Raw genomic sequence first — 18,160 nt, forward strand, 5'->3', positions numbered from 1 at the left:
TTATCTAGTTTGCTTTTTATTCTTGTTAATTTTTCAGTATCATAAATAATAGCATTGAGATTTTGACATAAAGTCATTTTCTTCTGAATTTGTCATTATTTCTTAGGAAAGACTGAGAGGTTATCAGGTCAGCACATATGGATGTTTTAAAGGCTCTGGGTTTATGCTGCCACATCATTTTCTCAAACTTCTTTTTACTGAGGACTAAGATACCTGTCTTTGAAACAGAATGACTGTAAAGATCACTGAATCCCCTGCATTTTATTTTGATTTTGTAACACGCAGCTACATAGATTGGACGTAGGTTAGTAGCTGCAGCCTTTCTTAGCAAGGCCTGATAAGATGAACAAAGCAATGAATCAATATTATGTAGTTGCAGAACAGCAGACATTACTGATTAAAGACATTTACCTCTACTTTTATTTTTCCAGCTCTGAGGCACATCAGTCTCAGTGTAAATCAGGATGTGATTCTGACTAAAGCTTACCAAAGCTGTATTAACCCTTAAGTTTGTATTATATCAGAATTCCCAAATGCTGGGTCAGTAAATTGTGATATTTGAAAACAAAAACAAAACCAGCAAACAAGCAAAAACACATATCCCAGGGCATTCCAGTTCTGGCTCAGCTATGGATTGTCTGGGTGATACTATACTAGCAAAGTCACTTAATCCCTTGATACTTTGATTTTCTCATATATAAGAACTTCTTGGATGTGATGAGTTTCAAGACACCACAAACTATTTTTAAAAGGCTATTATTCTCATCACATATTTAAAGTACACATACTGGTATTTTCCCTCCCAGAAAGCTCTTCAAATTAACCTCCTTTCTCATTCAAAACAGATTTGGCTGTAAGGGTACCTGTGATTAAAAATCTAAAATGTTTCCCAACATCCTTCTATCCTCCTGTTCAAATCTCTTCCCCAGCAATTGATGCCTAATACCCCTACATTGACATAACTAGGTGAAACCACTGGAGCGATTCTTCATGGGCAAATGCTCATAGGTTTCAAAGTGACTTTCAGATCATACTTATATTAGAAGCCATCAACAATAATACTCCTTTAAAAAGAAAGGAGAAAAATAGTACCTTATACTCAGTTTTAACATAAACTCTTTCATGGTAATATTGTTAAGCTCCAAATAGAATTTCTAAAGGAGTGATAATAGAATATAAATATATGGAACACTGAGCTAATATAGACATTGACATTAATTATAAGTGGGGTTTTTTGCAACTAATGTAAAAGGAAATAATTATAGATTACCTTATTATATAAAAAGGGACACACGTTTTCAGAAAAGATACTTAATTTTCTTCTACTAAGTTCTAAATGAACCACACAATGTAAGCATTGTTTCAACCAAAGTTTAAACAAAAAATACCTCATATCTCAATAGAATTCAAGAGCATAATGTTAATGTACTCCATTGAAGGCCTTCTGAAGCTTCTTTCTAGGTTCACAGCTTGTTGTTGTTTTAATTTTTTCACATGAATTAAATGAAATGCAACTAAAAATAAACTTATTTTCCTCGTTATCGTTTAATACAATCAACAAATGCCATCAACTCAAACGTAACTGGTCAAATCTCCATTAAGTGGTTTTCCTTATCAAAAGGACTGACAAGGCATCACATATAAATTGTTGCTGATGGACTCATTTACAGGCAGATGATATGTTATGTACATCCATAATGAGTACTCTGCATTACCCATTTCCAAAAAGGATCATGTTATTCAGTGTAAGAAGCTCTGATTTTGGCTTGTCACAAATCAAATATATTTCATCATTCACAGTATCTTATGAACTAGAATTTCTTTCCATAACAAATTCACCATAATTAGAAAATATGTGAAACACATTCCTGAAAATATCTTCCCTAAGCTCTGCTGTAAAACTCCAACCCAAATGTTACCCTCATCACTGCAAGAATCCTGGGGACCCAAAGAGGCACCAGGACATTTTATCCTCTGTCTTCTCCAAATAGTAGGAGAAATGTGGGGAAGAAGTATGTAAACCATTTACGAGGTCCCTACCAGTTACAGGACTGGGAGTGATCACCAGAGAGCAAAAGCAGGTTCTCCAAAAACCATCCCCTTCCACGTCCCCAGCCTTACTGTAACTCGATTAAAAAATGGATAGAAGACTGAATAGACATTTTTCCAAAGAAGACATATGGATGGCCAACAGGCACATGAAAAGGTGCTCAACATCAATAATCATCAGAGAAATGCAAATTAAAATCACAATGAGGTATCACCTGCCACCAGTAAAAATGGCCATCACCAAAAAGTCTACAAACAACAAATGCTGGAGAGGGTATGGAGAAAAGGGAACCCTCCTACACTGTTGGTGGGAATGTAAATTGGTGCAGCCACTGTGGAAAACAGTATGGAGATTTCTCAAAAAACTAAAATAGAACTACCATATGACTCAGCAATTCCATTCCTCAGTATATATCTAAGAAAAATGAAAACACTAATTTGAAAAGATACTTGCACCCAATGTTCATAATAGCATTATTTACAATTGCCAAGATTATGGAAGCAACCTAAGTGTCCATAAACAGATGAATGGATAAAGATGTTTTGTGTGTATACACACACACACACACACACACACACAATGGAATACTACTCAGCCATAAAAAGAATGAAATTTTGCCATCTGCAACAACATGGATGTACCTAGATGGTATTATGCTCAGTAAAATAAGTCAGACAGAGAAAGACGAATACTGTATGATATCACTTATATGTGGAATCTAAAATAATACAACCAAGTAGTGAATATAACAAAAAACAAACAGACTCACAGATATAGAGAACAAATTAGTGTTTACCAGTGGGAAGAGGGAAGGGGTGAGGGGCAAAATATATTGTACAGCACAGGGAATATAGCCAATATTTTATAATAACTATAAATGGAGCATAACCTTTAAAAATTGTGAACTATGTTGTAAACCTGAAACTTATACTGTACATCAACTATACCTCAACTTAAATAAAAGTTTTTTTAAAAAAGTAGTCCCTGCCTTATTACTTTTTAATGATTATAAATAGATACACTATCAAGCCATTTTTTCCCTGGTTTTACTGTTTCTGTAGGACACAAAGAAAGCTATCTTGGGGGTCTCTCCTAAAACTGGAAGGAAAGGAAAGAGAACACTGCCCCCCAGAGGCTGCAAAGAGAGGACAACTTCATGGGCTCACAAAACTCATGGAAGGGTGAGTGCTGTCCATGGTTTCATGATTAGACACACATCTCATCACCTGGGTTTCACTAACAATGGGGAAAGCTGAAGTGAGGTATTGAGAACCAGGGTCTGACCTGTGTCTCTTACCCCCATTTATAACCTAACCTGCATTCTGCGGCTGCTCCTTCTTCACTAAGTACATGCACTAGGAGTGAAACAGAGTGAGCTAATAAGTGCCATTTCCAAGGCTCCCTATGACTGGAGTATTGTGTACAATGGGAACCTCCCAAATATCCACATTGAACTGTAATGGCTTCACTTAAGTTGTCATGGAGGCTTTTCCTAAAGAGGATTATTCTTCAACATATGGATGATTAATTTAACAATTCCTAATAGACTAAATGTAGGAACAAAGTCCAACAAACCCACTTATTCAGAAATATAAAGGAATCTTGTCTCTTTAGTGTTTCGTCAGAAAGAGTAATGATTAAAACTGCTCTTTTGGGACTTCCCTGGTGGTCCAGTGGTTAAGATTCCACACTTCCACTGCAGGGGGCACAGGTTCGATCACTGCTCGGGGAACTAAGATCTCGCATGCCACACAGCATGGCCAAAAGAAACCAAAACAAACAAAAAAACCAAACTACTCTTTTGCTTCCTTTCCATGAATTTTAAGGGGTTTTCATTTCCAAAATTATTTCCTACCAGTTAAACAGAATAAAAAGGGAAAGGAATGAAAGGTCTACCTGGAAGAAAGCTGAAAAATCAAATAGGAATGTTGAAGAGAAAAGAGCATATTTAGGAGGGGTAAGCAGGGGAAGAAGATATATATGGCCATTTTCAAAAGTCAGTAAATTACATCAGCCAACTCTAGGGGCAATTCCATTGTTTCTTTGTAGAAGGGGTTTGGGATGGAGTAGTCTGACTGAAAAAGGAGTCTTACAGCTTCATTTGCATAGACTTCACAGCAGATTTACTGTCAATCGTCCATGTCAAAGAGGGCTAAGGTCTTCCTTTGCCGTAGACACACACACACACACACACACACACACACACACACACACACACACACACACAGAGTAGCTCCACATCTCCAGGAAAACACTGCCTGCAGAGTGCCCTGTAGTTTGGGATTTACTTCTTTGTGAGGAATATTGCCCTTTCTTCTCTGAATCTCACAGCCCTGGGACTAAGAGCTTCTTCTTCAAGTTCTCATCATTTTGAAGTAATAGATCATGAGTCTGGAAGGACTCTGATTCCCCAAATTGGATACTTCCCAGCATAAGTAACTGAAAATCAGAGGAAATTGAGGCAGCCCTGATTTCTGGGAGTCTCTGAATTTTGTAGGATAAAGTAAATGAGGTTAATCCGAAAAGCCAGGAAGCACCTTGAGTTCGCGTTAGTGAAGAGCTCCATCTCCTGTTCCGTGTGGGTATATTCCCAGAACAGCTTCCACCAGCAAGCGGCTGCTAGGAACACCAGAGTTATCAAAGGAAATAAGCCAGCTTATAAACCCTTCTGCAATGCAGCTTCTTCTGTTCACTAATTGAGCCTAAAAAATAATGCTTTTTGCATCATGGTAGTTACTGATAACTGAGAGAAGAAACACAGAATGAAATAAAGTTTTACATGTGTAACCTTCAGTAAAGAAAAAAGGCTGCCAGCAATTTTACAGGTTTTCTTGAAATAATTTTATCCTTTCACTTAGAAAATTCAATTTTGAACATCAGGGCAAGCAACAAGAATACCTTTTTCTAACCTCTGTGGGATGAGTGAGTTACAGCAGCCTCAGTACAGAGCAGGTTCAAGCTTGTAAAGAAACAGCTTTTCTGGCTCATAAATTGAACCAGGTTTGGTCTATTTGACTCTGTAAAAACTCTATGTTGATTTTAACTTTAGTCTCCCTCAATGCTCTGCCTTTCATTACTAAAAGCAGCTTAAAGAGAAGGAAAATGAAAGAGAAGGTGTTTATTATAAGGCAGAAATGCTAAGGATCCAACAAATGAGTGGATGCTGTTAGACAAAATTACATTTTCTTTCTTTTTTTTTTTTTTTGCCTACTGAAAGAACAATTTTTTTGGAGTACTCACTGGTAGTTTTTATATGTTTGCTTGCTTTCCAGTATTTTCTTGGAAAGACAATGAATCAATGAAATTAAGCAACTTTTCCTCTACAATTATACTGGAAGGCCATCTAACTTGAAGTAAAATGCACTAGACTATGATTCAAAAGAACTGAATTCTATTTCTCTACCCAAAAACAACTGACAATAACAACCTCAAATATTTCCTGTGGAAGGAAGGGTTGCCTTAAATGAAACCTTTTTTTTAATGCCTAAAAATGTTATTATTGTGCTATCCACCAACAGCATGCTGACCTTTAGAAATACATTTCCTATTATGTTTATAAGAATGATTTGAATGTTTGTATATTTTGAATCAATATAATTAAGTCATTTCTATATAGAAATTATTTTTATAGTGGAGGTCATCCACGGTCCTTTACCATTCAACTGGCCTATCTTAGAAAAGGAAGTCCAGCTTAGGTTTTCAGCATTAGATGACATAGGATTAAGCCCAGTCAGTAGTAATAACATTGCTAATGTGCCTTGGTTATCATAGTTGCTGGATGTTGGAAGCAACACAAAACACTTCCATATTAACATCACCCCTTTAAGTTGCTGCATAAAATAATACCCAATATCCTAAAATAATCAATTATAATTCGTATATGAATAAATATTTAATTTCCAGAGGGCAATTAGTGTTAAACACTAAACAGAGAACACTGTTTATTCTACATTAATCCAAATATACTGTTTCAAATTACTTTTTTTTTAAGAGTCCACATATAAATGAGATCATGCAGTATTTGTCTTTCTCCATCTGACTTATTTCACTTAGCTTAATATTCTCCAGGTTCATCCATATTGGCATAAATGGCAGGATTTCTTTATGTTTAAAGCTGAGTAATTTGTATTCTCTATCCTTGCACCTGTGAATGGACATTTAGGTTGTTTTCATAGTTTGCTACTGTGAATAATGCTGAAATGAACATGGGAATGCAGATATCTCTTTAAGATCCTTATTTCATTTCCTTTGGAAGTACACCCAGAAGTGGAATTGCTGCATCATAAAGTAGTTCTATTTTTGTTTGAGGAACCTCCATACTGTTTTCCATGATGACTGTGCCAATTTCCATTCCCATCAATAGTGTACAAGGGTTGCCTTTTCTCTGCATCCTTTTCAACATTTGATATATTTTGACTTTTTGAAAATAGCTATCCTAACAAATGTGAGGTAATATCTCATTGTGGTTTTGATTTGCATTTCCCTAATGATCAGTGATGTTGAGATGCTTTCACATACCGTTGGCCTTTTGTACATTTTCTTTGGAGAAAAGTCTATTCAGGTCCCTTGCCCATATTTAAATTTGGTTATTTGTTACTTTGCTATCGAGTTGTATGAATATTGAATATTAACCCTTTTATCAAACATATCTGCAAATATTTTCTCCTGTTCCATAGGTTACTTTTTCATTTTGTTGACTGTTTCATTTGCTGTGAAGAAGTTTTTTAGTTTAACGTAGTCCCACTTGTTTTTTTGTTTGTTTTGGGTTTTGGTTTTTACTTTTATTGCCTGTGCTTTTGGTGTCAAATCTAAAAACTCATTGCCAAGACCAGGTCATGGAGCTTTTGCCCTATGTTTTCTTCTAGGAGTCTTAAGGTTTCAGGTCTTACATTTAAGTCTCTAATCTTTTTTTTTTTTTTTCGGTACGCGGGCCTCTCACTGCTGTGGCCTCTCCCACCGCGGAGCACAGGCTCCGGATGCCCAGGCTCAGTGGCCATGGCTCACAGGCCCAGCCGCTCTGTGGCATGTGGGATCCTCCCGGACCGGGGCACGAACCCGTGTCCCCTGCATCGGCAGGTGGACTCCCAACCACTGCACCACCAGCGAAGCCCTTTAATCTATTTTGAGTTGACTTATGTATGGTGTAAGATAAGGGTCCAGTTCCATTCTTTTGCATGTAGATATCCAGTTTTCCAAACACCATTTATTGAAGAGACTATGTATTCTTGGTACCTTTGTTAAAGATTAGTTGATCATATATGAAAGGAGTTATTTCTATGCTCTATATTCTCTTCCATTGGTCTATATGTCTGTTTTTATACCAGTACCATGCTGTTTTAATCACTATAGCTTTGTAACACAATTTGAAATCATGACGTGTGATGCCTTCAGCTTCATTCTTTGTGCTCAAGATTGCTTTAGTTACCTGGAGTCTTTTGTGGTTCCCATAAGAACTTTAGAATTTTTTTTTCTATTTCTGTGAAAAATGACATTGGAATTTTGATGGGGACTATACTGAAGGAGTAGATCTCTTTGGGTAGCATTCACTAGGAACAGCATGCTGTCTTTCTGTCTACTAGGGTCATGACAGTTCTGAAACTTTACAAATCATCTTTTGTGCCTTGTACAGTTTATTGGACTTGGTCTAAATTTCTAAGCATAAATAACTACAATGTTCAATTGAATCTGGCTTTTTTTCTTATTAACTTCACGAGTAGCAACAGCCCTAGCCTACTATGTTGAGCCTTAATTAAGTATGAAGTTTGACATTTTAAATAAGAACAAAATCCATTTTTTATGAACCACACCATTAAGAACATCCTTGAGATTAGTTCAAGATGGTGGAGTAGACGGACGTGTTCTCTCACTCCCTCTTGTGAGAGCACCAGAATCACAACTAACTGCTGAACAATCATCGACAGGAAGACACTGGAACTCACCAAAAAAGATACCCCACATCCAAAGACAAAGGAGAAGCCACAATGAGACATTAGGAGGGGCGGAATCACAATAAAGTCAAACCCCATAACTGCTGGGTGGATGACTCACAAACTGGAGAACACATACCACAGAAGGCCACCCACTGGAGGGAAGTTCTGAGTGCCATGTTCAGCTTCCCAACCTGGGGGTATGGAAAGGGGAGGAGGAATTCCTAGAGAACCACACTTTGAAGGCTAGTGGGATTTGATTGCAGGACTTCGACAGGACTGGGGGAAACAGAGACTCCACTCTTGGAGGGCACACACAAAGTAGTGTGCACATCAGGATCCAGGGGGAAGGAGCCATGACCCCCATAGGATACTGAACCAGACGTACCTGCTAATGTTGGAGGGTCTCCTCAGAGGTGGGGGGTGGCTGTGTCTCACCGTGAGGACAAGGACACTGGCAGTAGAAGCTCTGGGAAGTACTCCTTGGCGTGAGCCCTCCCAGAGTCCACCATTATCCCCACAAAGAGGCCAGGAAGGCTCCAGTGTTGGGTCACCACAGGCCAACAACCAACAAGGAGGGAACCTAGCCCCACCCATCAGCAGACAAGCAGATTAAAGTTTTACTGAGCTCTTCCCACCAGAGCAACAGCCAGCTCTACCCACCAACAGTCCCTCCCACCAGGAAACTTGCACAAGCCTTTTAGATAGCCTCATCCACCAGAGGGCAGACAGAAGAAGCAAGAAGTCCTACAATCCTGCAGCCTGTGGAACAAAAACCACATTCACAGAAAGACAGACAAGATGAAAAGGCAGAGGGCTATGTACCAGATGAAGGAACAAGATAAAACCCCAGAAAAACAACTAAATGAAGTGGAGATAGGCAACCTTCCAGAAAAAGAATTCAGAATAATGATAGTGAAAATGAACTAGGACCTCGGAAAAAGAATGGAGGCAGAGATCAAAAAGATGCAATAAATGTTTAATAAAGACCTAGAAGAATAAAAGAACAAACAAACAGAGATGAACAATACAATAACTGAAATGAAAACTACACTAGAAGGAATCAATAGCAGAATAACTGAGGCAGAAGAATGGATAAGTGACCTGGAAGACAGAATGGTGGAATTCACTGCTGCAGAACAGAATAAAGAAAAAGAATGAAAAGAAATGAAAACAGCCTAAGAGACCTCTTGGACAACATTAAACACAACAACATTCACATTATAGGGGTCCCAAAAGGAGAAGAGAGGGAGAAAGGACCAGAGAAAATATTTGAAGAGATTATAGTTGAAAACTTCCCTAACATGGGAAAGGAAATGGCCACCCAAGTCCAGAAAGCGCAGAGTCCTATATAGGATAAACCCAAGGAGAAACACGCCGAGACACATAGTAATCAAACTGGCAAAAATTAAAGACAAAGAAAAATTATCGAAAGCAGCAAGGGAAAAACAACAAATAACATACAAGGGAACTCCCATAAGGTTAACAGCTGATTTCTCAGCAGAAACACCACAAGCCAGAAGGGAGTGGCATGACATATTTAAAGTGATGAAAGGGAAGAGCCTACACCAAGATTACTCTACCCAGCAAGGATCTCATTCAGATTCGATGGAGAAATCAAAAGCTTTACAGACAAGCAAAAGCTAAGAGAATTCAGCACCACCAAACCAGCCCTACAACAAATTCTAAAGGAACTTCTCTAAGTGGAAAATACAAGAGAAGAAAAGGACCAACAAAAACAAACCCAAAACAATTAAGAAAATGGTAATAGGAACATACATATCGATAACTACCTTAAATGTGAATGGATTAAATGCTTCAACCGAAAGGGCTTGCTGAATTGATACAAAAACAAGACCCATATATATGCTGTCTACAAGACACCCATTTCAGAACTAGGGACACATACAGACTGGAGTGAGGGAATGGAAAAAGATATTCCATGCAAATGGAAATCAAAAGAAAGCTGGAGTCACAATACTCATATCAGATAAAATAGACTTTAAAATAAAGAATGTTACAAGAGACAAGGAAGGACACTACATAATGATCAAGGGATCAATCCAAGAAGAAGATATAAAAATTATAAATATGTATGCACCCAACATAGGAGCACCTCAATACATAAGGCAACTGCTAACAGCTATAAAAGAGGAATTCGCCAGTAACACAATGACAGTGGTGGACTTTAACACCTCACTTACACCAATGGACAGATCATCCAAACAGAAAATTAATAGGGAAACACAAGCTTTAAATGACACAATAGACCAGATAGATTTAATTGATATTTATAGGACATTCCATCAAAAAACAGCAGATTACACTTTCTTCTCAAGTGCACACAGAACATTCTCCAGGATAGAGCACATCTTGGGTCACAAATCAAGCCTCAGTAAATTTAAGAAAACTGAAATCATATCAAGCATCTTTTCTGACCACAATGCTATGAGATCAGAAATCAATTACAGGGAAAAACATGTAAGAAACACAAACACATGAAAGCTAAACAGTATGTTACTAAATAACCAAGAGATCACTAAAGAAATCAAACAGGAAATCAAAAAATACCTAGAGACAAATGACAATGAAAACATGATGATCCAAAACCTATAGGATGCAGCAAAAGCAGTTCTAAGAAGGAAGTTTATAGCAATACAATCCTACCTCAAGAAACAACAAACATCTCAAATAAACAATCTAATCTTACACCTAAAGGAACTAGAGAAAGAAGAACAAACAAAACCCATAGTTAGTAGAAGGAAAGAAACCATAAAAATCAGAGCAGAAATAAATGAAATAGAAACAAACAAAAGAATAGCAAAGATCAGTAAATCTAAAAGCTGGTTATTTGAGAGGGTAAACAAAATTGAGAAACCATTAGCCAGACTTATCAAGAAAAAGAGGGAGAGGATTCAAATCAATAAAATTAGAAATGAAAAAGGAGAAGTTAAAACAGACACCACAGAAATACAAAGCATCTTAAGAGACTACTACAAGCAACTCCATGCCAATAAAATGGACAACCTGGAAGAAATGGACAAATTCTTAGAAAGGTATTAACCTTCTAAGACTGAACCAGGAAGAAATAGAAAATATGAACAGACCACAGGTAATCACAAGGAATGAAACTGAAACTGTGATTAAAAATCTTCCAACAGACAAAAGTCCAGGATGTGATGGCTACACAGGTGAATTCTATCAAACATTTAGAGAAGAGCTAACATCCATCCTTCTCAAACTCTTCCAAAAAATTGTAGAGGAAGGAACACTCCCAAACTCATTCTACGAGGCCACCATCACCCTGATACCAACATCAGACAAAGATACTACAAAAAAAAAATTACAGGCCAATATCACTGACGAATATATATGCAAAAATTCTCAATAAAATACTAGCAAACAGAATCGAACAACACATTAAAAGGATCATACACCATGATCAAGTGGGATTTATCCCAGGGATGCAAGGATTCTTCAATATATGCAAATCAATCAATGTGATACACCAAATTAACAAACTGAGTAATAAAAACCATATGACCATCTCAATAGATGCACAAAAAGCTTTTGACAAAATTCAACACCCATTCATGATAAAAACTCTTCAGAAAGTGGGCATAGAGGGAACCTACCTCAACATAATAAAGGCTATATACGACAAACCCACAGCAAACATCATTCTCAATGGTGAAAAACTGAAAGCATTTCCTCTAAGTCAGGAACAAGACAAGCATGTCTACTTCAGCACTATTATTCAACATAGTTTTGGAAGTCCTAGCCACAGCAATCAAAGAAGAAAAAGAAATAAAAGGAATACAAATTGGAAAAGAAGAAGTAAAACTGTCACTGTTTGCAAATGACAAGATACTATACATAGGGAATCCTAAAGATGCCACCAGAAAATTACTAGAGCTAATCAATGAATCTGGTAAAGTTGCAGGGTACAAAATTAATGCACAGAAATCTCTTGCATTCCTATACAATAATGATGAAAAATCTGAAGGAGAAATTAAGGAAACACTCACATTTACCACTGCAACAAAAATAATAAAATACCTAGGAATAAACCTACCTAGGGAGACAAAACACTTGTATGCAAAAAACTATGACACTGATGAAAGAAATTAAAGATGATACTAACAGATGGAGAGATATACCATGTTCTTGGACCTGAAGAATCAATATTGTGAAAATGACTGTACTACCCAAAGCAATGTACAGATTCAGTGTAATCCTTATCAAGTTACCAATGGCACTTTTTTTACAGAACTAGAATAAAAAATCTTAAAATTTTTATGGAGACACAAAAGACACCAAATAGCCAAGGCAGTCTGGAGGGAAAAAAATGGAGCTGGAGGAATCAGACTCCCAGGCTTCAGACTATACTACAAAGCTACAATAATCAAGACAATATGGTACTGGCACAAAAACAGAAATATAGATCAATGGAAAAGGACAGAAAGCCCAGAGATAAACTCACACACCTATGATAAACTAATCTATTACAAAGGAGGCAAGGATATATAATGGAGAAAAGACAGTCTCTTCAATAAGTGGTGATGGGAAAACTGGACAGCTACATGTAAAAGAATGAAATTAGAACACTCCCTAACACCACACACAAAAATAAACTCAAAATGGATTGCAGACCTAAATGTACGACTGGACACTATAAAACTCTTAGGGGAAAACATTGCAAGAACACTCTTTGACATGAATCACAGCAAGATCTTTTGATCCACCTCCTAGAGTAATGGAAATAAAAACAAAAATAAACAAATGGGACCTAATGAAACTTAAAAACTTTTACAAAGCAAAGGAAACTACAAACAAGACGATAAGACGACCCTCAAAATGGGAGAAAATATTTGCAAACAAATGAACAAAAGATTAATCTCCAAAATATATAAACAGCTCATGCAGCTCAATATTAAAAAACCAAACAACCCAATCAAAGAATGGGCAGAAGACCTAAATAGACATTTCTCCAAAGAAGACATACAGATGGCCAAGAAGCACATGAAAAGCTGCTCAACATCACTAATTATTAGAGAAATGCAAATCAAAACTACAATGAGGTATCACCTCACACCAGTTAGAATGGGCATCATCAGAAAATCTACAAACAACAAATGCTGGAGAGGGTGTGGAGAAAAGTGAACCCTCTTGCACTGTTGGTGGGAATGTAAACTGATACAGCCACTATGGAGAACAGTATGGAGGTTCCTTAAAAAACTAAAGGCAGGGGCTTCCGTGGTGGCGCAGTGGTTGAGAGTCCACCTGCCGATGCAGGGGACATGGGTTTGTGCCCCGGTCCGGGAAGATTCCACATCCTGCACAGCGGCTGGGCCTGTGAGCCATGGCCGCTGCGCCTGCACATCCAGAGCCTGTGTCCACAACAGGAGAGGCCACAACCGTGAGAGGCCCACGTACCGCAAAAAACAAAACAAAAATAACTAAAAATAGAATTATCATATGATCCAGCAATCCCACTATTGGGCATATACCCAGAGAAAACCATAATTCAAAAAGACACAGGCACCCCAATGTTCACTGCAACACTATTTACAATAGTCAAGTCATGGAAGCAACCTAAATGCCCATCGACAGATGAATAGGTAAAGAAGATGTGGTGCACATATACAATGGAATATTACTCAGCCATAAAAAGGAACGAAATTGGGTCATTTGTAGAGACATGGATGGATCTAAAGACTGTCATAAAGAGTGAAGTAAGTCAGAAAGAGAAAAACAAGTATCGTATATTAACGCACATATGTGGAACCTAGAAAAATGGTACAGATGAACCAGTTTGCAGGGCAGAAATTGAGACACAGATGCAGAGAACAAATGTATGGACACCAAGGGGGGAAAGTGGCAGGGGTGGTGGTGATGGGATGAATTGGGAAGTTGGGATTGACATATATAAACTAATATGTATAAAATGGATAACTAATAAGAACCCGCTGTATAAAAAAATAAATTAAATTTAATTTTAAAAAAAGAACATTTGGGGAAGGGCAGCTTTTAAAGTATTCTGATAATTTTTCAATTGTTCAACTAACTACCTAAACAGAAAAATTAGTACTTATATCTGTGTCATCTAGGTACAGACTACAATGATTTCAGACTTTTCAATTTACTTCTCTGAATATTCTCAGGAAGAAGAATAAGGAGAAAACTGAAAGAGGTTAGAAAAATTCAAAATAAAGGAAATATTTATTTTCATATGATATCTGACTTTTCTAAGATATTTCCATTGCTACTGACAGATAACAGGCAAGCAGAGAAGACAAACATTTGAAGCTACTGTTAGTGACATTAAGAATAAACTGCCACCTCTGTGTGCAAAGGTACTTTCATATATAAAAACTTACTCAATATTCAAGGCAGCTCCATGAGGTCAGTAGGGCAAGGGAAATCTCCAAAAATGAGTCTTAGTCTTTCCTTTCAGTTTTTTTCAGTGTGTTCAGACATTTAGTATCAGTTGTGGGAATCGCTGCTGTCTTGGTTGCTCTTGATTGAGACTATCTTTATTGGGCATTAATCAATACATGAAGAGTCTAAATAAAACTTATTACCAAATCAATTAAAGATAGAAAATCCTCAAAGAATTTCTAGATATAAGCTTCTGCTCAATGAGCATAATGGGAGCCAGGAGCTGGTTGAAGAATAGCCAGAAGAGCAATTTGGGTGTTCCCACTCCATAGAAGCTCGAGAACACCATAAGAAATAAACTTAGGTTTCCAATCAGAATTCTAAGTAACTAGAAAAATATAATCTGGGCCTGGTTCTACTGAAGTAAACAGAATCCCAGAGTATGAATTAAAAAGGAAAAATCCTAGAGTATGAATTACAAAGGAAAAATCTTGCTAGCAATAGTCAATTTCTGGAGAGGAATTTTACATCAGTACAGCACCACGAGTGCAAGCAGCCCTTCAACTATCACTTGAATTCAGTACTCATAACCCACAGATATCCTAAAACCACATGGCTTCTTGCATGCTGTGGTGATATTTTCAGGGAAAAAAAAAGTTTATGTTAATATGCAAATTTTAAGTATTTTTCACTTGATTCCCAAATTGATGCCTGGTTTGAAAAATCACTAAAAAAAAGTGAGGAAGAACAGATCTTCAGAAGCACCGTTTCCAGTGTGAAAGCCAGAAAGAAACATTAAAATACAATTTTAACATGATTTTAATAATTATATTCATTAAGTTAATTTTGTTTTGGCTGATTGTGAAAGAACAACACTATCCAAAGACAAATGGTGGGTGAAAAAAAGTGAAATGAAAGACAAACACAAATGTTAAAAAGTGTTTTATATCTAACGCATGTAAAACTCCCTTAATTTTGATAGAAAGAAGTATACAATTTTTGTTAACATAAAATCAGATTTTTTTACTGTAGTTGATTTACAATATTGTGTTAATTACTGCTATACAGCAAAGTGATTCAGTTATACATATATATACATTCTTTTTTTAATATATTCTTTTCCATTATGGTTTATCATAGGGTATTGAATACAGCTCCCTGTGCGATAAAGTAGGACCTTGCTGTGTATCCATTCTATACATATAAGTTTACATCTGCTAACCCTAACCTCCCACTACATCCATCCCCCGAACCGCCTCCCTCTCAGCAACCACCAGTCTGTCCTCTATGACTGGGATTCTGATTCCGTTTCACAGATAGGTTCATTGTGTCATATTTTAGATTCCACATAGAAGTGATATCATATGGTATTTGTCTTTCTTTTTTTGACTTACTTCACTTAGTATGATACTCTCTAGGTCCATCCATATTGCTGCAAATGGCATTATTTCATTCTTTTTTATGGCTGAGTAGTATTCCATTGTATATATGTACCACATCTTCTTTACCCATTCATCTGTCAATGGACATTTAGGTTGTTTCCATGTCTTAGCAATTGTGAATAGTGGTGCTATGAACATAGGGGTGCATGCATCTTTTTGAATTATAGTTTTGTCCAGATATATACCCAGGAGTAGGATTGCTGGATCGTATGGTAATTCTATTATTAGTTTTCTGAGGAACCTCCATACTGTTTTCCATAGTGGCTGTACCAACTTACATTCCCACCAACAGTGTAGGAGGGTTCTCTTTTCTCCACACCCTCTCCAGCATTAGTTATTTATAGACTTTTTAATAATGGCCATTCTGACTGGTATGAGGTGGTACCTCATTATAGTTTTGATTGGCATTTCTCTAATAATTAGCAATGTTGAGCATCTTTTCATATGTCTATTGGCCATCTGTATAAAGTCAGATTCTTAATAACATCTTCATGTAAATGTTAAACAAATATCCAAAGAATATTGGGTTTTAAATGATTAACTTGCCGGGATTACTTTCATTGTCATCAGCTCCATATATTAAGGTTAACTTTGTCCTAGCTCAATATAGCAGGTTCCTTATCACACTGGAGGAAGCACTGATGGAACACATCATCCAGAAAACAACACTATAATCACTATAGTGAATCTCACTGAAGTTCAAAATAAGCATCACCCAAGGCTTATAGGAATGTTATATAACTGAGAAGAGATTCAACTGTAAAAGTTTCTGTAAGATCAGTTTTCTGAATTATTTTCATAAGAACTTATTTAAAACATGAAAGGTAACCCTTTCATGGCTAGCTGGGACGACATTGTGACAGGCCCTCTCCTGGGTGAGGAATGATCCCTTGCTTGGTCCTGACTTTTCTCTTGGGAAAATCTTCCTTGTCCATCGTTCTTTGTGATCCCTGGCCCCACTCTGCGGGGTTCTTCCTTTACCTTTCTCCTCCTTGGCCATCTCTGATGTGGGTATTGGGGAACACACTCTGCTTACAGGTGCACAACTTTCCCAGTCCCCATTCTGCCCATGATGGGTAGGTGTCCAAGACTCAGTTACAGGACATTTAAATACAGCCTCATAATATATTTGACAATAGACTCTCAAAACATAACAGATTTCTTGTGCATTCCGTCACAGCAAGTTTCACATGCCAGAGATTTTTTTTAATAGATCTTTATTGGAGTATAATTGTTTCACAATATTGTGCTAGTTTCTGTTGTAAAACAAAGTGAATCAGGCATATACATACACATGTCCCCATATCCCCTCCCTTTTGAGCCTCCCTCTTATCCTCCCTATCCCTCCCCTCTAGTCATCTCAAAGCATCAAGCTGATCTCCCTGTGCTATGCTGCTGCTTCCAACTAGCTATCTATTTTACATTTGGTAATGTATAAGAGAGATCTTTTTAAGAACATGCTTTTCACGTAAATTGTATTTCTTTGCTTCTTTTGTCCTCATATCTTTTTAGTTTTAAACTAGATTACCTTAGAGCTAGTGAGCTATTCCGAAAATGCTATGCCCTTATTCTTATTTTTGCTTTGAGGCTTCTTAATTCACTTTGCTATTTTAACTTTACCTTTAGAGGTGATGGCCATACCTTTAATTTAGTCTATTCCAACAGATTAAGTTTTAATGGATCTTAAGACTTTTTTAATTTAATCTTTTACATTTTCAGTCTAAAAGAAATCAGCTATTATAACTCTACATTGTCCCAAATTTCTGATGTCAAATTATCTCTTTTCATTTCCACTTTCAAACTGGCCAATTATTTTAACTAGCTCATATCACTCTTTTAATTCCTTGCCAAATGCACCCAACTGCATTTAGTTCAGTACCTACATGGTCCCATCTACCAAGTTACTGCAGGTTACTATTTATGAGATATCTTCCACTACAACATGGGTTTCCATTTTTCCATTTTCTAATAACAGTTTCCTTACCACTCTCGAGCCAGCAGCTAAGCCAGTGCCACATATTTTATATTGATATGAGATGCCATACTTCTACTACTACTTGAATTAGGCAAGGCTAGGCTACACCTAGATTTCAGGACCAGGATGAGCTGCAAATTGTGTAGCCTTGAATTAGATATGTTGGTGTTTTCACCTCAGGGAATATTTCACAGAAATTTTTTGTATGGTTTAGGGTTTGTGGGTTGGGTGGTGGCCATTTCCTTATTTCTTTAAAATTGTACTCAGTATTTAAATTTTTTAGTGGATTTAAGGACTGAGGATTAGAGCAAAAATAGTTTCACTTAGTCATATTTAAGCAGGTCTCAAAGTAATAAAAACTTAAAGACACACAGGGCATGTATTA

This window comes from Hyperoodon ampullatus (assembly GCF_949752795.1).
Source record: "Hyperoodon ampullatus genome assembly, chromosome: 10".
NCBI lineage: Eukaryota > Metazoa > Chordata > Mammalia > Artiodactyla > Ziphiidae > Hyperoodon > Hyperoodon ampullatus.